The 24,664-nt window shown below is 41.3% G+C and overlaps 1 protein-coding gene across 1 annotated transcript in view; it reads left to right on the top strand.

Annotated features, from left to right (window-relative positions):
• Positions 1–24,664, top strand: part of LOC110624687 (putative disease resistance RPP13-like protein 1) — a 91,390-nt gene that overhangs the window by 15,138 nt on the left and 51,588 nt on the right. The window lies entirely within an intron of this gene.

Raw genomic sequence — 24,664 nt, 5'->3', positions numbered from 1 at the left:
CCCACGCACAGCTACGCGGGGAGGAGACTTTAAGTCTCCTTCCATACACCATCTTTCTGCTTTCATCTTCTCATTCTCTATTTTATCTCTCAAATTTTTTCTTCTCAGCATTTTCTTCTTCAAAATTTTTTAGTATTTTTTTTTCCAAATTTCTTCAGCAATTTCTTCTCCCTTTCCAGCTCCTTCCTCAACAGATTTCCTTCTTCACCTTTCAACATTTCCATTATCATCAGGTTCTTTTTTTAGTTAAATTTATTTTTAAATATAGATATTTTTTTATATATAAAAATAAAATTATAAAATATAATTTTATATATAAATATAATTTTAATTATTATATGTATTAAAAATTTAAGTATAATATTTTTTATTTTTAAAATTTAATTATGTAAATACTAAATGGTAATAATAATTATTTTTCAAATTTCTGTTCATGCCACTGGATCGGCCAGGGGAGCAGTGAACAGTTTGTTCGACACCATGGGTGCCGAAGAAGCTGATGAACTGGCAGTTCGACACTCATGGTGTCGAACTCCCCATTGTTCGACACTATGAGTGTCGAACTAGCGTGTTCGACAGTATGACTGTCGAACACGCTCCGTTGACACACAGAATCCGAAAATATTTTCGGATTTTACATGAACTGATAATTATTTTTTAAATTGTGCATGAATCGAAAAAATGCTCCACTTGGAATGGGCTGAAGCGGATGAACGTTTCGATGATTTGAGAAACCCAAGTCATGAAGAACAAGTTCTCAACTCAATTCATCTCAAGAATTTGTATATCTCTGAATGTGAATCCCTCAGATGCTCTTCAAATGGAAAGTTTCCATATTCCCTTAAAACTCTTCGAATTCACAACTGGACTTCACAAATTTTTAACTCGCTATACTGTGGGCCTTCTCATCTTACAGAATTACGCATAGACAAGTGTCCTCAATTAGAGTCGTTTCCAGGGAAGGAATTGCCTCTCCCTTCTCTTATCTCTTTAACAATAGCTCACTGTGAAGGATTGAGGTCTCTATCCAATCATATGCAAGACTTTCAGAGTCTCCAAAAGTTAAAAATAGAGGGCTGTCATCAATTAGAGTTGTTCCCAGAGATGGGATTACCCAACCCCAAGCTTGTGTCATTTCAAATTTCCTGGTGCAAAAATTTGAGGTCTCTACCCAATCAGATGCAAAACCTCACTTCCCTTCAATCTATAGAGTGAAGGTATGGAGTCCTTAGGAGAAGGTTGTTTACCCCCTAACCTAACTTCCCTTCATATTGGAGAGTGCTTGAATATGAAACAGCCAATGCTAGAGTGGGGACTCCACAGACTCGCCTCTCTTAGAAGTTTGAGAATTTTCAATGTGGAGTCAACTGGAGATATTATTTCCTTTCCAGATGACGACGGCTTTCTGCTTCCCACTTCTCTTACCCACCTCTTCATTGGTGGATTGAAGAATCTAAAATCCATATCCATGGGAATCCAAAAGCTCACCTCTCTAGAAGAATTAGCAATTTGGTGGTGCCCAAAACTGCAGTCCTTCCCAGCTGAGGGCCTCCCTGCTACACTTGAATGCCTAGAAATTGTCACCTGCCCTCTGCTGCTGGACCGTTGCTTAAAAGATAAAGGGGGATACTACTGGCCTATCATTTCTTATATCCCTATGGTTGTGATGGAAAATTAAAGACGACTTTGCAGCACTCCTACAATCAGCTAATATTCCTGTAGTACTTTTCTGAAATAATGCAGCATTATACAGATGTGAGCATTTTTTTTTTTTTCATTTCAGTTGACCTTTCAATTATTTCAAATACTCATATTTAATTGGATTCTATTATTTCAGTATCCGAACATGTGAATTCATGGATTTTTTAGTACGATTGGATTGAATTCTATCACTTGATTTTGTCTTAAACATGGTGTTAAATGGCAGAGGAACAAATTGGGTGTTTTACTCTTCTTTTTTTTTTCGTTTTTTCTCGTTTTGTTCTGATCAAATTATCTATTATTCAATTTGTGACCATCCATGTTATTGCTATTTATGATCAGGAAATTTCAGCTGCTCTTACATAGCTGCTTCGTTTCAGGTACTGAAAGCTGTGCTTCCAAGCTCTTTTATTGATTTATATCTGTGGCTGTGAAATGGTATAAAGTGAGCTCAAGAACTCTGCAGAGTTTGGTGGGATTCACTGAGGATGATGAAAATTGGAAAATGCTTCCACTTTCATTAGGGTTATCAAAGAGACATTTGAAGAGCTGTTTCAAATGAGAATCAGTTAATAGCCATTTTGAAGATCAAGCAAGGAGCTCTTCCTGTGATCCTGATTGTAAGCTTCTAATCTCAAAACCTCTGAATGCCGCCTCATCTATGCTCTTAATTTTTTTCTTAATAATAATTAAGACTTTTGATAAATATTTTCCTCTTCCTGGTCCATGATAGATCTGGTTTTCTTCTGGGTCCCTTCTTGCTGGGCTCCCTGGTGGATCTCTCCATGTTCTTCCTTGTGAAGGGACCTGTAAAATAAGAAAGAAAGGTCAGGGGCCTACCGGGTGTGCCCCGGCAGAGGTCCTCCGACGCTCAAGTCAGATTTTATGGCTCAGAGTAATATATTTAGGCAAGGGTTACAGAAAGAATAAAAATGGTGTCCAGGAAGGAGAAAGAAGAAGAAGATGAGAGCCCCCCTCTGCGTGGCCTCTACCGTGATATATATATCTGTCTCTCTGCCACAATGCTAGCTGTCTTCTGTCGCCTAGCTCCGTATGTACGGATGTGTCAGGCGCCTGCTCCATGCGTAACGGCCATTAATTATCCTCTGATACGTATGATTCTCCTCTGATACGCATGCGGAAGGACCTACCAGCGGGGCATCTTGGTCATTTTCCCCTTTCCGGGCTGGGTTGAATGGTAGGGCTGAAGTTGAGCCGGGTGAGGGCCTGATTACTGGGCCGAGAGGTTTGGGCCGGTTTGATTGAGGAGTCTAGGCGGAGTCCGGCCCTGTGACTGAGCGGGCTGGACCTGGCTCTCGAGGGGAATATTGAAGCCTTCGGATCATGGACTGTTTTCATGGGCCTGGCCTTTATACCGGGGTGAAGAAATCCAGCGATCATCAATTGCCCCTTTATTTCCTCAGCAGTTATTCCATGACTGGTGAGGGGATAAATCTTTAAACTCTATTCATGACCGTGCGGTCTGAGAACTGCTCTTGTCGAAAGTATCCCTTTCTTGCCTTTTTATTATTTTTGTCTGAGCGTTGGACTCTCGTGTATGTTTTTTGCCCCTGAGTATTTATGGGTTGTCTTCTCTCGAGCGTTTTGCGGGCTCTTTGTTGCCTGGACCTTTCTCTAGGCCAGCTGAATTGGTTTAGTGTGAGCGGTCAATTTCCGAGGTCGGTGCCTCTTATGATTGCCCCTGATTCTCTGTTTGGCTTTGTATTTTGGTATGTAGTTTGCTTAATAATCGCCTTGCCTTAATTCGGTCTGCCTATTGGGTTTACCAGTACTACGCTCGTTTTCTTGAGATCGGCATGATGCTTTGGTACTTTTGGCTGTTGTGAGATCCAAGTCTCTCTACCTGAAGACTCGAGTTCCTTTGGGAGATCGGAGTTTTAACTTCTCATTTATGGTCCCGTGCCCCAATCTTTCATGTGAGATCGGAACTACGTTCTTATGAGTTATTTTTGCTTGTAGCACCGGATGATCTTGGGGATTCCGGCCATTTTCGCTCCGGGAGATCTTTTAAGGTCTTCGCCGGTATTCTGCCTCAGTGAGGTATTCTACCTCATTGAGGTCTTCTGCCTCATTTGAGGTCTTCTGCCTCATTTGAGGTCTTCTGCCTCGTTGAGGTCTTCTGCCTCGTTGAGGTCTTCTGCCTCGTTGAGGTCTTCTGCCTCGTTGAGGTCTTCTGCCTCATTTGAGGTCTTCTGCCTCGTTGAGGTCTTCTGCCTCATTTGAGGTCTTCTGCCTCGTTGAGGTCTTCTGCCTCCTTTGAGGTCTTCTTTTGTCAAGACCTTATTGAGGTCTTCCTTTGCTAGGACCTCAGTGAGGTCTTCTTTTGTCAAGACCTTATTGAGGTCTTCCTTTGCTAGGACCTCAGTGAGATCTTCTTTTGTCAAGACCTTATTTGAGGTCTTCTTTTGCTAGGACCTCAGTGAGGTCTTCTTTTGTCAAGACCTTTTTGAGGTCTTCTCTTGTCAAGACCTTATTGAGGTCTTCTCTTGGTGGGACCTCAGTGAGGTCTTCTTTTGTCAAGACCTCGTTGAGGTCTTCTTTTGTTTTTCCGGGAGTTCTTAGGGGATCCCGGTCTTTTTGTTTATCCGGGAGATCTTGGGGATCCCGGTCTTTTTGTTTATCCGGGAGATCTTGGGGATCCCGGTCTTTTTGTTTACCCGGGATTTGCTAGGACCTCAGTGAGGTCTTCTTTTGTCAAGACCTTTTTGAGGTCTTCTCTTGTCAAGACCTTATTGAGGTCTTCTCTTGGTGGGACCTCAGTGAGGTCTTCTTTTGTCAAGACCTCGTTGAGGTCTTCTTTTGTTTTTCCGGGAGTTCTTAGGGGATCCCGGTCTTTTTGTTTATCCGGGAGATCTTGGGGATCCCGGTCTTTTTGTTTATCCGGGAGATCTTGGGGATCCCGGTCTTTTTGTTTACCCGGGAGATCTTGGGGATCCCGGTCTTTTTGTTTATCCGGGAGATCTTGGGGATCCCGGTCTTTTTGTTTACCCGGGAGATCTTGGGATCCCGGTCTTTTTGTTTATCCGGGAGATCTTGGGGATCCCGGTCTTTTTGTTTATCCGGGAGATCTTGGGGATCCCGGTCTTTTTGTTTACCCGGGAGATCTTGGGGATCCCGGTCTTTTTGTTTATCCGGGAGATCTTGGGGATCCCAGTCTTTTTGTTTATCCGGGAGATCTTGGGGATCCCAGTTTTTTTGTTTATCCGGGAGATCTTGGGGATTCCGGTCTTTTTGTTTACCCGGGAGATCTTGGGGATCCCGGTTTTTTTGTTTATCCGGGAGATCTTGGGGATCCCGGTCTTTTTGTTTACCCGGGAGATCTTGGGGATCCCGGTCTTTTTGTTTATCCGGGAGATCTTGGGGATCCCGGTCTTGTACCTCTGAGTTCTCTATGTCTCAGGGTCTTCTGAAAGATTCAGGATTTTTCTGCAAAATAATAACTTGCACAGAGCACATATAACGAGGATGCTCGTTGTTAATTCAATAATATCCATCAATAAATAATATGTCACACATGTCCCTTGGTTTCATTTTTCAGGTACATGCAAGTATTAACTCATGCAATTTTTAGAGATGCAATGAACAATATTTTTGCATGTGTAAATTTCTTCAGGATTTTTCAATTTTCACTTTGATAAAATATTGTGTTGGAATATGTAAACTATTGTAAAATGATTAAGTATTATTTACACTTTATAGTTCTAAAATTAATAATAACTGCAAAACCATAAAGTGAAAGTAAAGTAGAAGATTCTTGATTTTAAAGTATATCTGGTTGTGACGATGATTAGTAATTAATTATTTGCAGGAGGAGTAGATTGTGGGTAAGCTAATTTTAGAAAATCATTTACGATGGCATTGTTGTAATATTTATAAAGGATTTGGGTACCTACCTCCCAGCATTTAAGAGCCACGTTGACCACTTTTGTATGAGTTGTGTTGACGCGTCATTTTACTCCGGTCCCCTCAAACTCAATCTTGAAAGATTGATAATTTTAGTGTTTGGTCGACCTGCTGTAGTCCGAGCTCTTCACTCGTGTTTTTCTGTTGTTTTGTCCCACTGCAGCCTTATAGCTTCACTGGGATCGTTCGATCTGTTGTCCTCTTTCTGAGGCCATGCGTGACCAGCTCTGTGTAATTCATGGCTTTACAATCTTTTGGAGCCCTCTAATCATGGTTCGCCGACCTCGTCTATTTGCTTTTTCAGAGCTCCTTCCAATGTTGGGATAAAGGTTAGAGATGGTCCTATCTTCATCATTAGAAAAATCTCCCTGCTTTGATGTTGGGTCGGAGACAGCTTAAACAACTATTGGGCTTCGTTGTCCTTGGTTGTCAGCGGTCGCCATCATGCCATAGAATACCTACGTCTGATCGTGAGTTTAATTGTTGAAACAAGACCATCACGGGTGCCCTTCTTGCAAAGGAATAGAATTAAATAACCTGCAGCTAAAAAATTCAGTATCATTTACAGGTTCTTTCCAGGAACCAAGCTGGTGTATTCTTCTGCTCGTTGATCATTGGTTGTGTCTTATGCACCACAAGCATGGGTTATTTATGCTTCCTTCTATGCATAGGATTGCTCATGATTCTCTGTAAAAATTTGTAAGCGAACAGGTTGTATAATTTTTACAAGCCAGGGAAAAATAGAATCAAAATAGTAACTTAACCCAGTCCAAGAATGGGAAAACAGCAATCAGTAGCCTAAGCAGCAATGGTGTGTCCCTGTCTCTTCCCCCAATCATTTCAAGAAATAATTCAATAGCTTCCTTATCACACCCTCCACTTTGCACAAATCCCGTAATAATTGCAGTCCAAGACATAACATTATGATCTGACATCCGATCGAAAACCTTCTTAGAATCACCCATAGATTCATCTCTTGTGCACTTTGCATACATATCCACCAAACTACAGCCAACACAAACGTCCAAAACCAAGCCTGATTTTATGGCCCAAGAATGCAACTGTTGCCCAGCTGATAATAATCCCAATTCTGCACATGCAGAAACAACCCCACTCATTGTATATCTATCTGTTGAATATCCGTCCAAAACCAGTGTTATAAAAAGGTGAATAGCATCTCTGGAATAGCCAAATTGTTGAAGCCTAGCTATTAGCAGAGTCCAAGCAACAATATTTTCTTATTCATTTTATCGAACACCTTATATGCAGAGTCAAATTCTCCACTTCCCTTCACAAATTCAATTTCCTCCTTCTGCCTTTTGTAATTCTCATTGCCTGCCTTCCTCCGAAACGTGCTCTTTCCTCTCCCAAGCTCCATCTCCGCACTCAGTGTCGCGAAAAAGGGTACAGGGACGACATCAGCCGGATCAACATCAATTATCCTTTTCGCAAACGATTAAGTCCTCAAATGCTCGAGGGTCATCAGGTCCCCCGTCATACAGTACTCCGCACTGTACTGCTTGATCAATGGGTTCTCGGGATATGGAGGGAATTTGGAGCTTTTGTACCCATAAATCTGGGAGTGATCTGGGTCGTAGCTAATGTGGGAGTCGAGTACAGTGGAGGACCAGTACTGGTCAAGGAGGCCGTAGTTAAAGGATCTAGGAAGGTCTGACTGACGGCATTACGCGAACCGCAGCAGAGAGCGGCGCTGGACGCGACGATCATTTTTATCCGACCTGAATTGTGAGCCCGATCTCAAATACGGCTCCGACCTCAATCACAGATCTGAGCTCGAGCAGGGATCCGATCGGAACGAGCAATCTATCGCTGTGGTCGTCGAATTTGCCGATGACAGAGCCACCTTTTTGCTTCGCCAGCTTTCCACAAACACGGCTTTGAGCTCGATCACAATTCTGAGCTCGAGCACGGATCCGACCTGAACGAGCAATCTATCGCTGTGGTCGTCGGATTTGCCGAGCTCCTTCCTGTCTTGCTATTCTGACCCACTAACTTGCTGATTCAAATCATGAGGGCAGTCTGGCCATCCGACCAGGAATGCGGGATCATCCTCCAACATAGCTTTGACCCCAAGCTTACATCTATCTGACTTCACGATTTCACTCTCAAGCTTGGGTCCGTCAACTATTAAGCATGAGCTGATTTATTCATGTGGTTCAATGCCCAGTCGGGTTCGCGATGTTTATTGGGAATCTCTTGTTGGTTTGTTGAAGTCGTTCTTTCCCATTTCGCTTTTCCGACTTGCCTGAGCTTTTCCTCCGACCTGTTGAGCGTGGTCTGCTGGAGCCTTCCCACTCAAAAGTTGATTATCTGGTGGTGGTGTCTGCTTTAATTCTTGAAGGCTGTGGTTTCTTCCCTTGCAGACGTGGTGTCAGCTCCATCATGCCCTCATATCTGGTCCAATTCGGTATCGCGACGACCTCACTTGTTGGAGCTTGACCAGACCAGCGACTTCTTCATCAGGTCGGCGCGCCTTTAGCACCATCATGTCTGTCTATCTGGTCTATTTCCACATCACCCCGACCTCATTTGTCGGGTCTTGACCAGACTAGCAGCTTCCTCCTCAGGTCGGCGCGTCTTTGGCAGCTCGAGCTCTTTCCACTCCTGCTATTTCTACATATATATATATATATATATATGATAGGCGGTTGTCGAAGCCGTCAAAAATAAACCTATTAAACGATCAACAAATAAATTTGTAGATAGTGGCAATAGGGTCGAACCACAGGGAATTGACACCAAGTATCTTCCTAATAATGACTAAGGCAAGTAATAACAAATAAGTAAAAGATGGGGGTTTGTTTTGATGAGTTAAAATCTAAAAGCAAAAGAGAACAATAATTTAATTGAAAAGGAATTCCAATGAGAAAGAGATTCTAGCTGAAGTGTGAGTCTAATTCAGTTTGTTCAGAATTGATCATTGATTATTAAAGACTCCTATTTGATTTCAATAAATTAGTTTTGGTTGTGGAAGACGCTTCTCACAATCCAAATTCCTCCTTAGTTCTAGTTTGATTAGGAAACGTTCGCTAATCAAACACTAATCAACAAGTTGCCAAGGAACGTCCTTGGGGCATTATAGCATCGAACAACTGTTGATTGCATTAAGACTTAGAGAAACCCAATTCTATCCTTGCCAACCGCGTGGTCAAGTTTAGATTATGCAACCTGATTAAATGTGTATTTGAACAACCTAAGCAATTACGGACCTAAATCATTCAAACAATATTACTTAAGCAAATTAAAAGCAATGGGCCCTTATTGATTCTAAAAGCAAAGTAATATTTATAGAAAAGATCAGATTGCATAAATATTAAAACAAACAAGAGTTCAACAATGGAGTATTAAACCTCCCAATTCATCACAAATCTGAATATTCTCAATTTCAACTAGAAAATAATGAGTTTAGCCACTCATGGTGACTAAAATACACAAAAGATGAAAAGAAAGAAAAAGAAAGAACAGCTGAAGAGTTTCTGGCGAGGGAGAAGGTGCTGATCAGAAGATGATTTTCTGGTTTGGAAGTCCTCCTTTTATAGCTGAAGAATTCTCTCATCTAGGGTTTTGAAATCCCTTTTTGATTTGGTGTTGGACTCCTCTTTTGATGTTAAATTTAATTGCAATTGGATTTCCTTGGATGAGAAGCTCTTTCGTGGCTCTTGGATAAGTGCTGGAAGTGATTGGATTGGATTTGGACTTCTGAAAATTCGGATTTCTGTTTGCTGTCCATTTTCCCGCTCTGCTGTAATTTTCTGCTGTCAAAGTGATTTGCCCGGCGATTTGACCAGTTTCTTGGGCAAATCACTGGGCAAATCGCTTCTCTGTGAGTCAGTCCTCTATGCCTCTGCGAGTGATTTGGCCAGTGATCCTCGATTGTCTTGGTCAAATCGCCTGCCCATGTCACTGCTGTCTGTTGATTTGGGTATCTGTTTTAGCTTGATCTGGGCAGTGATTGGAGCAGATTTTTGGGCAAATCACTGGGCAAATCATCCTTTTGCAAATTTTCTGCACTTTTTCTCCCATTTTCCAGATTCTTCCTTTTCTGTAAAAACAATATAAAAACTATAAATTAAGCTAGAAAATGTGTAAATAAGCAATAAAAGAGATAATAAAAATGTGGCTAAATTGTGCTTGATCAAATACCCCCACACCTAGCTTTTTGCTTGTCCTCAAGCAACAAATAACTTAGCCAATCAAGCCCCCTTTTTCCTTAGAACCTAAACACCACTTAATCAGCCCCCCCTAGACTCCTAACCTGAATTATCACAGTATAGAGTACATGCACTAAGGTCATCCTCTCCTTTCCTTGTTTCCTTTTACCTACCATGGTCAAGGGAAAGGTTTTTGATTCAATCATGCTTATTCTTTTATGTTAGGTTTAATGCAACCCCTAGGAGTGACTTGCCCCTTTCCTTCTCTATTTCTTTTTGTTTTTATTTTCAGCAGCACTTATTCTTATCCTTGCCTGAAAAAGTCACTAACCTTTTTACGCGATTGTGCACATGGGTGATACACCCCCGGTTACTCAGTTAGTCACTTGTTCAAGTGGCTATTAGCTCTGTTCATAGTCTAGACCATCGAAACTTATTTGCTTGAAAAAGTTACTGACCTTTTTACGCGATTGTGTACATGGGTGATACACCCCCGGTTACTCAGTCAGTCACTTGTCCAAGTGGCTTTTAGGCACAGTTCATAGTCTTAGACCATTGGAACAAGTTTGTGATTTGTGCTGGTTTGTCATGATAGTTTGGGCAAATCAGCTCATAGGGAGTTACACTAACTTTGTGTTTGCATGTATTTGTATTTTTATTTCCCTTGACCTTAGCAAATTTAAGGATTCAATTCAAGAGAAAAACTCCCTAAGTGAAGGTAACATACTGTGAATGATTCAATTTAGGCTTAAAGGGGTGGCAAATCAATGGGGTCATGAGATAAGGGCACTCTTTCAACCTTGTTAACTATGTTGAGTAAAGCAATTAGCTACAAAATTCTGTGTGTGTGCAAAAAAAGGGTAAAAATAATGCAAAAAGAAACAAAAAGAAACAAAAAGAAATCAAAAAGGTAAAAATGTGGTGTGATCATTGAATAAATACTCTCCAGTACCCCCACACCTATCCCACATATTGTCCTCAATGTGTGAATAAACATATAGAAAAATGAAGGAGAAAAGGGAAAGATATTTCCTGGCCTGGGGGTGATTTGACCAGTGACTTGAGCAAGTACTAGGCAAATCACTGGGCAGATTGCTATCTGTCATGGTGCTGGGGCAGAAAATGGTCCACCAGCAGGTCCAACAAGTGCTCCATCCTTTGCATTCGTTCTTCAATCCTACTGAGACGAGCCTCTACTGTCTGGTTGGGGGCTTCGTCTTCAGGTGGCTGAGGAGCATCCTGCTGGGGGGCTGCTGGATGTGGTTCATTTGCAGGTTCCTGCCCTATTGCTTGTGTTGTCTCTTCTGCAGGGGCTGTTATAGTGGCTGGCTGCTGGGTGGTGGTGCTTATGGTGGCTTTCTTCCTCCTGAAAACACGCTCATGGCGTGGCGTTACTGGACCTGCAGGTGCAATGGAAAAAACATCCCCCACCTTACAAAGCAACCCCATATCATCCAATGTGCGTAGGTCCAAGGGGGTTGTTTTGGGGGTGGGGGAGAGGTCAGTATATGCTGGGTGCAAAAGTTTTAGATTCACTGCAATGGCAGTGATCAAGGGGCCAAAAATCAGTGGCCTGTTATACTGAATGATGCTAGATAATTGGGTGGCAACCCAGTATCCCAGATGTATTTTCCTATGTGTGTGCATGCACCAAAGAATATATAACTCAGTTCTGGTCAGGATGTTGGAAGCATCCTTCCTCCCAGAGAATGTGTATGCCAGGAACCTGTGAAGGTATTTCAGACTGGGGTTGCTGAGGTATAGGTCCTTGGACCTAGTGGGTGAGTATGGTTCTGGTGGATTATCACTCAACTCCAAGTACACAGAGCTTGGATCAAACTCAGCAGGGAAGTCCCAGGTGGACTGTGGGCATTCACAGCCCATGGCTATGCCGAATTCCTGCAGGGATAAGCGAAATCGCTTCCCCAGTAACCTAAATCCAATAGTTCCTGGTGTGTGTATGTTGTGCATGGCAGGTTTATCAAAATAAAATGTAGTGAAGAACTCCTGTGTGAGTTCCAGGAAAGAGGGCATGCGCAGGAAAAAGAAGGAGTCCCAGCCAATAGCAGAAATTAGAGAACGTACCTGGGAATGGAGTCTCAGTGCTCCAAGGGTGGCATGATGGATTTGCTTACCTGGGTGATATGGTAGGGATGAGATTTTAAGCAGCCTGGTGCGCTCAGAAATTTTATTGAATGTCAGTGCTTTGACGATGTGATCTGGGTGTGCTGGCCTGGGCAAATCGCTGGGCAAATTGCTGGGCACATCACTGAGTGTGTCGCTGGGCACATCGCTAGGCTCATCACTTTGTAAGTCTGTGGGCGCACCAGTGGGCGTATCATTGGGCAAAGCGCTGGTGGTATCAGTGGGCAGATTGCTGGGCGCATCAGTGGGCTCATTAGTGGTGGCATCAGTGGGCAAATTACTGGGCGCACCGCCTTCCTCGTGAACTGTGGGATGTGTGGCAATGGCGGTTTGTGGTTCTAGCTCTGATCTCGGCGGTGGAGGTGGCGACTGAGTTCTTGGCCGTTTCTGGCCGTGGCTGGAGGAAGTGGTGGATTCAGGCAGTATTTCGCCGGCAGGGTTGGCCGTCGAGGCTGTTGTGGATGGTGGTGGCGGCGTTCTTTGTTGTTTCTTTTGCCGGCGATATATCTGGACGGCCGGTGAATCGGTGCGTCCTGTTCCTGTGCTTGTGGCCGGTGGTGTCTCGGTGTTGATGGTGGCCGGAGGAGGTGCGTCCCACGCTTCATCGTCACTGTCAGAGGGAGTGGGTGGTTTGGGTAGCCCTAATTTCTTCCACATGAATGGTCCGCCGGTGGCCCTCATCTTGATTCTTACCATGGTGGTCTTGGGTTTGCCGGTGGCTGAGTGGTGGTCGGAGAAGAGAAAGCTCGAAGAAGAAGAAGAGGAAACAGTAGTTAGCGTAAAAAGTAAAAGAATAAAATATAAAAGAAAAGACTACTTAAAGTGATTTGGGTATGTGAATCTGCCCTGATCATTTAATGCTGGCCCTCTTGATTATTGACATGGTGGTTTGCCCAGTGATTTGGGCAAGCAGTGGGCAAATCACTGGGCCAGATCACTCTTCTTTTGCAATTGCTGTACTGGTACTGTTCACGCCTTTTGCTGATGACGTGCTTGATCTTGCGATTGGACCGGTGATCTGGTCAGTTTATCTGGGCAATTGGGCAAATCACTACCCCAATCACTTGTGATTATGGTACATTCAGTCGATTTGCCCAGCGATTTGGGCAAGTATTGGGCAAATCACTGGGCAAATCACTGCCTCTGGGCTGCCTCCCAGTAGCGCCCTGTTTTCTGTCTTGGGCTGGACTTCAGTGTCTTGCTCAGCAGTCTTGGGAAGGGGGATCCAAGGGAACCTCCTCCACAACATGGACAGTAAAACCTTCATAGAATCTCTTCAAACGATGCCCATTAACTTTGAAAACTTTGCTTGTTTGTGGACTCCGTATGTCAACAGCTCCATGTGGATAAACATGCTCAACCAAAAATGGCCCAATCCACCTAGACCGAAGCTTTCCAGGGAATAATTTGAACCTGGAATCAAAGAGCAAAACCTTATCACCAACCTGGAAGTGTTTTCTGGAGATGTTCTTGTCATGGAAAGCTTTGGTCCTTGCTTTATAATCCCATGAAGCTTCATATGCATCACGCCTAATCTCCTCAAGCTCTTGAATCTGTAATTTTCTGTTAACTCCAGCTTCTTTTTCATCAAGATTACAGCTCTTCACAGCCCAATAGGCTTTATGTTCAAGTTCCACAGGTAGATGGCATGCTTTCCCATAAATCAGCCTATATGGAGACATCCCAATTGGAGTCTTATATGCTGTTTTATATGCCCATAATGCATCATTGAGGCGTGTACTCCAGTCCTTTCGATTTGGGCAGACCGTTTTCTCCAAGATGGACTTTATCTCCCTGTTTGATACTTCAGCTAGCCCATTTGTTTGAGGATGATAGGCAGTAGAGGTTCTATGGATGACATGGTGCTTCTTTAGGAGAGTTTCTACCACCTTGTTGCAAAAATGGGTGCCTCGGTCGCTGATTATTGCCTTGGGCAGTCCAAATCTTGAGAAAATGTGGGACTTTACAAATTCACACACTGTTTTGGCATCATCAGCTCTTGTTGCTTTGGCCTCAATCCACTTGGACACATAATCCACAGCAAGAAGTATGTAGGTGTTGCCAAAGGAAGGTGGGAATGGTCCCATGAAGTCAATGCCCCATATGTCAAAGATTTCACACACCATGATGGGTGCTTGAGGCATTTCACTTCTTTTGCCAAGGTTTCCTGTTTGTTGGCATCTTGCACATGACCTACAAAATAAATAAGCATCTCTAAATATGTTAGGCCAAAATAATCCACTTTCAAGGACTTTCAAGGCTGTCTTGCGTGGCCCAAAGTGACCTCCACAGCTGTAGGAGTGGCAGAAAGTTAGGACAGAAGTGATCTCATGGTTTGGGATGCATCTCCTTATGACTTGGTCTGCACAATGCTTCCATAGGTAGGGCTCATCCCACACATAATACCTTGCCTCTTTCTTGATCTTGTCTCTTATGTGTTTGGGCAAATCAGTAGGCAAATCACCTATGGCAAGGAAATTGACAATATCAGCATACCATGGTTCCTCTTCTTGGACAGCAAAGAGGTGCTCATCAGGGAAGGTCTCATTGATGGGGCATGTCTCCATCTCAGTCAGAATTCTGCTGAGGTGATCAGCTACAAGGTTCTCCTTGCCTTTCTTGTCACGGATCTCCAAATCAAACTCTTGTAACAGCAGTATCCATCTCACCAGCCTAGGTTTGGACTCCTTTTTCTTGATTAAGTACCTTAGTGCAGCATGATCTGAGTATATAATCACCTTTGTCCCAAGTAGGTAGGGTCTAAACTTCTCCAATGCAAACACAACAGCCAGCAATTCTTTTTCTGTGGTGGAATAGTTGCATTGTGCAGCATCTAGGGTGCGTGAGGCATAATGAATGACATGAGGAGAGTTACCTATGCGCTGTCCCAATACTGCACCTATAGCAAAGTTGCTGGCATCACACATGATCTCAAATGGAATGGTCCAATCAGGTGGCTGGATGACTGGGGCAGAAATTAGGAGTGATTTGATCAAATCAAAGGCTGATTTGCAGCTGTCATCAAAGTTGAATGGTACATCCTGCTGTAACAATCTGCAAAGAGGCTGAGTTATTTTAGAAAAATCCTTGATAAACCTCCTGTAAAAACCAGCATGTCCAAGGAATGATCGAATCTCCCTAATGCTGGTTGGGTAGGGCAGATTTTTGATGGTGTCGATTTTGGCTTTGTCCACCTCAATCCCTTTTGCTGAAACAATATGGCCTAAGATTAAGCCATGGCTGACCATAAAGTGGCACTTCTCATAGTTGAGAACCAAGTTTGTCTCCAAACACCTTTGAAGTATCTTTTCCAAGTTGGCTAGGCATTCATGAAATGAGTTGCCATACACAGTAAAGTCATCCATGAAGACTTCAATGATCTTCTCCACATAATCAGAAAAAATGCTCATCATGCACCTTTGGAAAGTGGCTGGTGCATTGCAAAGACCGAAGGGCATCCTCCTAAATGCGAATGTGCCAAATGGGCATGTGAAAGTGGTCTTCTCTTGATCTTCTGGTGCAACGGGGATTTGATAAAATCCAGAATATCCATCAAGGAGGCAGTAATGGCTTTTTCCAGCAAGTCTCTCAAGCATTTGGTCCATGAAGGGCAAGGGAAAGTGATCCTTCCTTGTGGCTGTGTTGAGTTTCCTGTAGTCCATGCAAACTCTCCACCCATTTTGCACACGAGTGGGTACTAGCTCTCCTTCAGAATTAGGGACAATGGTAATCCCGGTCTTCTTTGGTACCACATGGATGGGACTCACCCATTTACTGTCAGAAATGGGGTAGATTACCCCAATGTCTAGGAGCTTCACAATCTCCTTCTTTACAACCTCCATCATAGGTGGATTCAGCCTTCTTTGTGCCTCACGAACAGGTTTGCATTCATCCTCCATGAGAATCCTATGCATGCATGTTGATGGTGAGATACCCTTTATGTCCTCCAATGTCCACCCAATTGCCTTCTTGTGTTTCATCAACACATCCAGGAGCTTTTTCTCTTCTTCTTGGCTGAGCTGGTTGGAAATGATTACTGGAAGTGTATTTCCAGCTCCCAAGTAGGCATATTTGAGGTGGTTAGGCAAAGGTTTCAGATCTGGTGCATCCTCTGTCTGCTGGTTTTCTGTCTGCATACTGTCCGATTTGAGCTGTGATTTGAGCAGATTTTTGGGCAAATCACTGGGCAAATCACTCATACCTAGCAAGTTACAGCAGTCTGCTGTTTTGTCTGCTTCAGAGATGTTGCTGTCCACTTCTTCTCTCCTGCAAAGACCTTCATAAAGTAAGTTTTCTTGATCAAAATCAAAAACTTCTTGGCTTAAATCATCAATAACATCAAGTCCATAAACATGAGAAACATCATTGGGGAATTTCATGGCATCATAAACATTAAATTTGATAACTTCCCCTTCAAACTCCATAGTCAATGTGCCATCATGCACATCAATTTTTGTTCTTGCTGTGCTCAAGAATGGTCTCCCAAGTAGGATATCAGAGGTGGTGTTGCTCTTGTCTTCCTCCATGTCAATAACATAAAAATCTGCTGGAAAGACTAATTGGTCCACTTGCACCAACACATCTTCAAGCACTCCTTTGGGGTAGACAATGGACCGGTCAGCTAATTGGATCACAATGCTGGTGCTTTTGAGTGTACCTGCATTTAACAAGTTAAAAATAGACAGAGGCATGACATTTATTGAAGCTCCAAGGTCACACATGGCCTTCTTTATTCCCACATTGCCTATTTTGCATGAAACCGCAAACATTCCTCTATCCTTGCATTTGACTGGTAGTTTCCTTTGGATGACAGCTGAAACACACTCCCCCACGCTTACCTTCTCACGTTTAGCAAGTTTCCTTCGGTTTGTGCATAGCTCTTTGAGGAATTTGGCATACCTTGGAATTTGCTTCACAGCATCAAGTAGGGGAATGTTAATTTCCACTTTGCGAAGTGTCTCCAATATCTCTTTTTCCTCTTTCTCCTTTTGGGACCTTGCAAATCTCTTTGGGAAGGGAGGAGGTACCTTGAATTTCTCCATAGGTTGCTGTTTCTGCCTTTGACTTGATTCTGCCTGGTCTGTTGATTTGGGCAAATCACTTTCTGCCTTCTCTGGAGAATTGGGCAAATCACTGCTGGACAGCTTAGTTTGCCCAGCGATCGGGTCTGTTTCTACAAGCAAACTGGGCAAATCACTGCCCTGATTACTTTCTGGCAGAATTTCTTCCATGCCCTGTTTTTGCATTTTTTCAGCCCTATTGTCTTGCAACTCCTTTCCACTCCTCAATGTGATGGCACTAGCATTTTGCCTTGGATTTATCTCAGTTTGGGAAGGTAGCTTTCCTTGTGATTCAATTTTGTTTAAGGATGAAGCCATTTGCCCCATTTGTTTCTCAAGATTCTGCACAGTATTTGCCAAATTTTTCACAATCTCTTCAAGAGATGCATTAGAATTCTGAGGTGCAGCTTGTGCTTGGTTTCTTTGCTGGTGGCTTGGATATTGCTGTCCCCTTGCATAACTGAAATTTGGATGGTCCCTCCAACCTGGATTATAAGTATTTGCATAGGGATCATACCTTCTTTGCCCATTAAAGCCTCCAATAGCATTGACTTGCTGGTCCTCCTCTTGAAGGGAAGGACATAGATCAGTAGGGTGGTTGTTGGCACATATTCCACATGTCTTGGGCTGCTGAATTTGCTGGACTTGTTGGGTTTGACCCACAACAAGGCTGCGGACAGCATTGGTGAGATCAGAAATTTGGGATGCCAAATCAGATGTACTCACCTCATTCACTCTCCTTGATGGCTGCTCTTGATCTCCAAACTGCTGAGAAGCTGCAGCCATGGTAGAAATTAAGTCTCTCATTTCTCGAGCTGATTTTTTCTCAATTGATCCTCCACAGGCTGCGTCAATAAATTTTCTTTCTGAGGGTAGCAAACCTCCATAGAAGTAATGAATGAGAGATTTGTCAGAAATATCATGTTGAGGGCAGCTTGTGCACAGCCTTTTGAACCTTTCCCAGTATTCATACAAGTTTTCAGAGTGCTTTTGCTTTATGCCACTTATTTCTCGACGGATGCCTATGGCTTTTGAAGTTGGGAAGAATTTCCTCAAGAATGTTCTTACCATATCAGCCCATGATGTGATGGATCCAGGTGGTAAGTAAAATAGCCATTCCTTGGCATAGTCGTCAAGGGAAAAAGGGAAGGCTCTAAGCTTGATATCCTCTTCTGGAATACCTTGGGGTCTCAAGGTGGAGCACACCACATGGAATGCCTTCAAATGCTTGTGAGGATCTTCATTTTCTAAGCCTCTGAATTTGGGCAGGAGATGGATCAGACCTGTCTTGAGCTCAAAAGGTGCTGTCAATGGGGGATACTCAATGCATAAGGGCGCTTGGTCTCCTTCTGGTTCATCTAGCTCTCCGAGGGTTCTTTCCCGTGGCTGAGGTACTTGGATAAGCAAGTTTCTGGCTTGATTTTCAGCTTCAACACGTGCAGCAGGTGGTGCTGCCATAGCTGGATTTTCTGCCATAACCTGGAACTCAGTTTCTGGTGCAAAATCAGTAGTGGCTGTAGGCGAGTCTGCTGGTGCAAAAATTTCTGCAGCAGGGGCAGATGTGACAGCAAGTGCTTCAGTTGGTGCAGAAGTAGGTGAATTTGCTGGTGCAGAAAAATCAGCAGGTGTAGTAACAGCTCTGTGAGATGGTGTTGCTGATGAAGATGCCTTTGAGGCTTGGTTCCTCAAATTTGCTTGCTTCCTTAAGTGCTTGGCAGTTTTCTCAATCTCAGGGTCGTAAAGAAGAGTGTCTTTGCGGCCAGACCTGGTCATAAAGGGAAAATACGTTAGTTTTAATCATTTCCCCGGCAACGGCGCCAATTTTTGATAGGCGGTTGTCGAAGCCGTCAAAAATAAACCTATTAAACGATCAACAAATAAATTTGTAGATAGTGGCAATAGGGTCGAACCACAGGGAATTGACACCAAGTATCTTCCTAATAATGACTAAGGCAAGTAATAACAAATAAGTAAAAGATGGGGGTTTGTTTTGATGAGTTAAAATCTAAAAGCAAAAGAGAACAATAATTTAATTGAAAAGGAATTCCAATGAGAAAGAGATTCTAGCTGAAGTGTGAGTCTAATTCAGTTTGTTCAGAATTGATCATTGATTATTAAAGACTCCTATTTGATTTCAATAAATTAGTTTTGGTTGTGGAAGACGCTTCTCACAATCCAAATTCCTCCTTAGTTCTAGTTTGATTAGGAAACGTTCGCTAATCAAACACTAATCAACAAGTTGCCAATGAACGTCCTTGGGGCATTATAGCATCGAACAACTGTTGATTGCATTAAGACTTAGAGAAACCCAATTCTATCCTTGCCAACCGCGTGGTCAAGTTTAGATTATGCAACCTGATTAAATGTGTATTTGAACAACCTAAGCAATTACGGACCTAAATCATTCAAACAATATTACTTAAGCAAATTAAAAGCAATGGGCCCTTATTGATTCTAAAAGCAAAGTAATATTTATAGAAAAGATCAGATTGCATAAATATTAAAACAAACAAGAGTTCAACAATGGAGTATTAAACCTCCCAATTCATCACAAATCTGAATATTCTCAATTTCAACTAGAAAATAATGAGTTTAGCCACTCATGGTGACTAAAATACACAAAAGATGAAAAGAAAGAAAAAGAAAGAACAGCTGAAGAGTTTCTGGCGAGGGAGAAGGTGCTGATCAGAAGATGATTTTCTGGTTTGGAAGTCCTCCTTTTATAGCTGAAGAATTCTCTCATCTAGGGTTTTGAAATCCCTTTTTGATTTGGTGTTGGACTCCTCTTTTGATGTTAAATTTAATTGCAATTGGATTTCCTTGGATGAGAAGCTCTTTCGTGGCTCTTGGATAAGTGCTGGAAGTGATTGGATTGGATTTGGACTTCTGAAAATTCGGATTTCTGTTTGCTGTCCATTTTCCCGCTCTGCTGTAATTTTCTGCTGTCAAAGTGATTTGCCCGGCGATTTGACCAGTTTCTTGGGCAAATCACTGGGCAAATCGCTTCTCTGTGAGTCAGTCCTCTATGCCTCTGCGAGTGATTTGGCCAGTGATCCTCGATTGTCTTGGTCAAATCGCCTGCCCATGTCACTGCTGTCTGTTGATTTGGGTATCTGTTTTAGCTTGATCTGGGCAGTGATTGGAGCAGATTTTTGGGCAAATCACTGGGCAAATCATCCTTTTGCAAATTTTCTGCACTTTTTCTCCCATTTTCCAGATTCTTCCTTTTCTGTAAAAACAATATAAAAACTATAAATTAAGCTAGAAAATGTGTAAATAAGCAATAAAAGAGATAATAAAAATGTGGCTAAATTGTGCTTGATCAATATATTATTTTTATTTATTTATTTTTTTTTAACTTGGAATCTTACAGCCAACCTGCCCATCTAACCCTTACAATATATATATACGGCCGACCTCACAATTTCAACAAATATGTATATTATGCATTCTTTCTTCTTTTTACAGAAAAAATTAAAATTTATACTTACAGGCAAGCACTTCGATCTGAAGTTTCATCTCGTCAGATCTCAAAGAAAAAGTTAGTAGTAATAATATTTAATAAATGTTAAAATAAACAACGAGGGTAGGAAAATGAAGATTAAGAGACTGTCAAGATATTCTTAAACCAGCTGGGTCTTTCTTTTCAGCTGGGTTACTGTAAATCTCCAGCTTTCTTTTTCGTATAAGCTTTCATACCTCCATGTGGATCTCAATGGGTGGATTTAGGAACTCCGGTGACGAAAAGGTCCCCTTCGTTCCCACAGACGGCGCCATTTGATAAATATTTTCCTCTTCCTGGTCCATGATAGATCTGGTTTTCTTCTGGGTCCCTTCTTGCTGGGCTCCCTGGTGGATCTCTCCATGTTCTTCCTTGTGAAGGGACCTGTAAAATAAGAAAGAAAGGTCAGGGGCCTACCGGGTGTGCCCCGGCAGAGGCCCTCCGACGCTCAAGTCAGATTTTATGGCTCAGAGTAATATATTTAGGCAAGGGTTACAGAAAGAATAAAAATGGTGTCCAGGAAGGAGAAAGAAGAAGAAGATGAGAGCCCCCCTCTGCGTGGCCTCTACCGTGATATATATATCTGTCTCTCTGCCACAATGCTAGCTGTCTTCTATCGCCTAGCTCCGTATGTACGGATGTGTCAGGCGCCTGCTCCATGCGTAACGGCCATTAATTATCCTCTGATACGTATGATTCTCCTCTGATACGCATGCGGAAGGACCTACCAGCGGGGCATCTTGGTCATTTTCCCCTTTCCGGGCTGGGTTGAATGGTAGGGTTGAAGTTGAGTCGGGTGAGGGCCTGATTACTGGGCCGAGAGGTTTGGGCCGGTTTGATTGAGGAGTCTAGGCGGAGTCCGGCCCTGTGACTGAGCGGGCTGGACCTGGCTCTCGAGGGGAATATTGAAACCTTCGGATCATGGACTGTTTTCATGGGCCTGGCCTTTATACCGGGGTGAAGAAATCCAGCGATCATCAACTTTGATTCAAAATGATTCTTAAATTAATCTAATCTGATTCTTAAATTAAGAGATTCTTTTACCATAAACAGATTTTTTAATCTATAAAAAGGAAGCAAAATAGAAGGTTTTAAATAAATAAATAAATGAGTGTAATTTGGACTTCGGGATTTCCATTCAAGTCAGGAAAATGAGTTTTGGGGCAGTGATTTGAGATCCTCAAGGCGCTTTCGTTAGTGGTGTTTCTTGGAGACTCTTGGCTGTATGATTCAAATAGGTCGGACGTGGACCTTGAAATGGATTCTAATAGTTGTCAACACTTTCCAGTCCTAGGTAACGTTCTCTCAGAATTTCGTCAGCTTATTCCTGATTGTAATGTTATTTTTATTCAAGGATCGAGATCTAACTAAACTTTGTCTTAAATTAGGAGATAAGTTAATTCAGCAATTTATTCATTATCTTTTTCTTCGTTTTATAAATTTTATTCACCCTATTTTTCACACATATTATGAAAAATAATTTTTTATTAATTTTTCAATTATATACATTTTAAAAAATTAAATTTTATTAAATACTAAAAAATATTTTAAAATTTTTTTAAAAATAAAATAAAATTATAATAATTATTTCATATATTATTATAGTGTGAAAAAAGGAAATAGATAATGATAAATCTAGTTCTCTTCTTGCTCCATTTGATAGATCTGGTTTTCTTTTTGATATATCATATGGGTCTTTCAATACTTGATTCGAGAAAAAAATCTGCAAAATGAAGAAAGAGGGTCAGGGGTCTACTGGGGATGCCACCTGTGAAGACTCTCCGACGTTGAAGTCAGATTTTATGAACTAGAGTAGTATGTATGGATAGGCAAGAATTGCAGAGAGAAGAATAAAGAAAAAATGGAGTCTAGGAAGAAGAAGGAAGAAAAGAGAAAAAGAGAGCTTCCTTTTTCCTCCTCGTGATGTATATCTGCCTCTCTATTACAATACTAGCCGTCTCTGTCACTCAGCTCCGTACGTACAAATGTGTCAGGGCTCCTCTCCATACGAGGCGGCCATTTAATTCTTTCCAGTACGCATGTGGGCAGGACTGCGAGGTGATTGGGTCTACTGTTCTTTCTTACATCACTTCACTTAGCTGAACTTCTTTTCATTGGTTCCGGGCTCACGGTGGATCTAGCTTACCCTGCGCGTCCGGATCGAGGCTTAAAACGTTGGATCGATCTTGCTTAAGGCTTGATGGGCTTTAGGCTATTGTTCTCCTCTTGAGCCCGGCTTCGCTCAGGGTAGAGGAATCCCGGCGGTTATTAAATAATAATTTTAAAATAATAAATAAAAATAAATAAAAATTATAAAATAAAGAAAATAATATAATTTATTTTTTTTGATGTTTTTACAGGTTTTTTAATTTAATATTTTGGGTTCTAGATTGAGTGTAATGGGTGATATTTTGGTTTGGATTTAATTTGGACCTAACTTATTAAATTTTTCTTGAATTTATTTAATAAAAATAGAATTTTGAGTTAAAAATGTAAAAATTTAAGCTAAGTCAATTAACCAATTTTCATTCACTTAAAATTAATTTTTCAATCTAATTTTAACTGATTTAGTTAAAATTTAAATAATTTAAGTTTATTAATAAGTAATAACATAATTCATATGAACTCTAAAAAATATTTTTTAAAAAATAATAATTATAAACTTCAAATTATGTGAAAATGTAATATATAATCATATATTAAATATTTATATATAAAATCGTTAAGTGTTTTCTAAATTTACTTAATAAAATAAAATTTTGAGTTAAAAAATATAAAAGTTTGAGTTAAGTTAATTATCCAATTTTAATTGAGCTTAAAATTATTTTTTTGAATCTAACTTTAAAAGGTATATAAATCAAAATTATATTAGATTAAAAAATAACTTAAAGTCATGCTTTGTAAACTATAAAATATCATTGTTTTTCTTTAACTGATCATCTAGGGGGAAATTGTTCACAATACCCTCCTTTTATTTTCTAAAGCCTATTGATTGAAAAAAAAAAAAATTTATATTAATTCATATTTATATTTAAAATTTAAAATAATAAAATTAAATATTTTCACTTTATTATAATAAAATTAAGTTGGAATTACAAAAGTTAACAATAAATTATAATATAATTGCTAAATTTAATTTTTATGAATTTTGATTTTTGGTATAATTTGTATATTAGTTTTTATATATGTATTATTAATTTTATTTTCTGTGACATTAAGATGGTTTAATTATAGAGTGCTAATCAACATCGGCTTCCTCTGACTTTATGGCAGGGAAAGGCATGCTTTGTGCCTTTCAGCGATAGTTTTACTGGCTTTGCTCGATTGAATTTTGTATGTGTGCTGCTTTGCTTGTGAACTTCAAAGAGAAATTCATGCGAGAAATCCTGCCGCCGATCCGCCCACCCTATTGAACTTCAAAGAGAAATTCATGCGAGGAATCCAGCCGCCGATCCGCCCAAACGCTCCGCCCGGCTCTTGCTTTCCACATCACCACCCCTAGGACTGCCATTTATGTGCCTAACAATCATTACCCATTCCAGCGCCTCGTGTGGGTCCTATTGCTGTCGGTGTTTGCATCATCCAGCAAGGTGTGACCGCTCTTTTCTCTAACTGTTTCCGCCATCATGCTCTGCGGCCAGACACTCTACTCCACCACCCAGATGAGACTCTACGACATCTTGAAACAAAAATGGACAGATCCCCAAACCAAACCATGCATTTAACAAGCAAGATTGGTGTCGGACTCATAGCCAGTGGCATCGGTGCAGCTATTGGAAACTCTGCAGACGTTGCGATGGTTTGCATGCAAGCACACGGGCGTCTTCCAGTAGCTCAACGCTGGAACTACAAGAATTTCAAATAATTAGAGATTTTAGTTGTGATTAAATATGGGTTAGATCAGACCTAAATAGCTGATTACGTGGATTTTATAAAAATAAATAAAATCACATTTAAAATAATAATTTTTAAGCATTTAATTACATTTTAAATTTACCTATTTCAATTATTTATTAAGAGCAGTTATTGATTGATATCTACCACCTATATCGTTTGTTTTCTTTTTTGTATATTATTTTTTAATCGAAAAGTCAAAAAAATAATTTAGAAGACATCATTGCTTAGTGTTTTATCGGTAGACACAAATACTAATTTTAGTA

This window comes from Manihot esculenta, chromosome 10, assembly GCF_001659605.2.
Source record: "Manihot esculenta cultivar AM560-2 chromosome 10, M.esculenta_v8, whole genome shotgun sequence".
Classification (NCBI taxonomy): Eukaryota; Viridiplantae; Streptophyta; class Magnoliopsida; order Malpighiales; family Euphorbiaceae; genus Manihot; species Manihot esculenta.
This window is presented reverse-complemented; position numbering and strand designations above follow the sequence as displayed.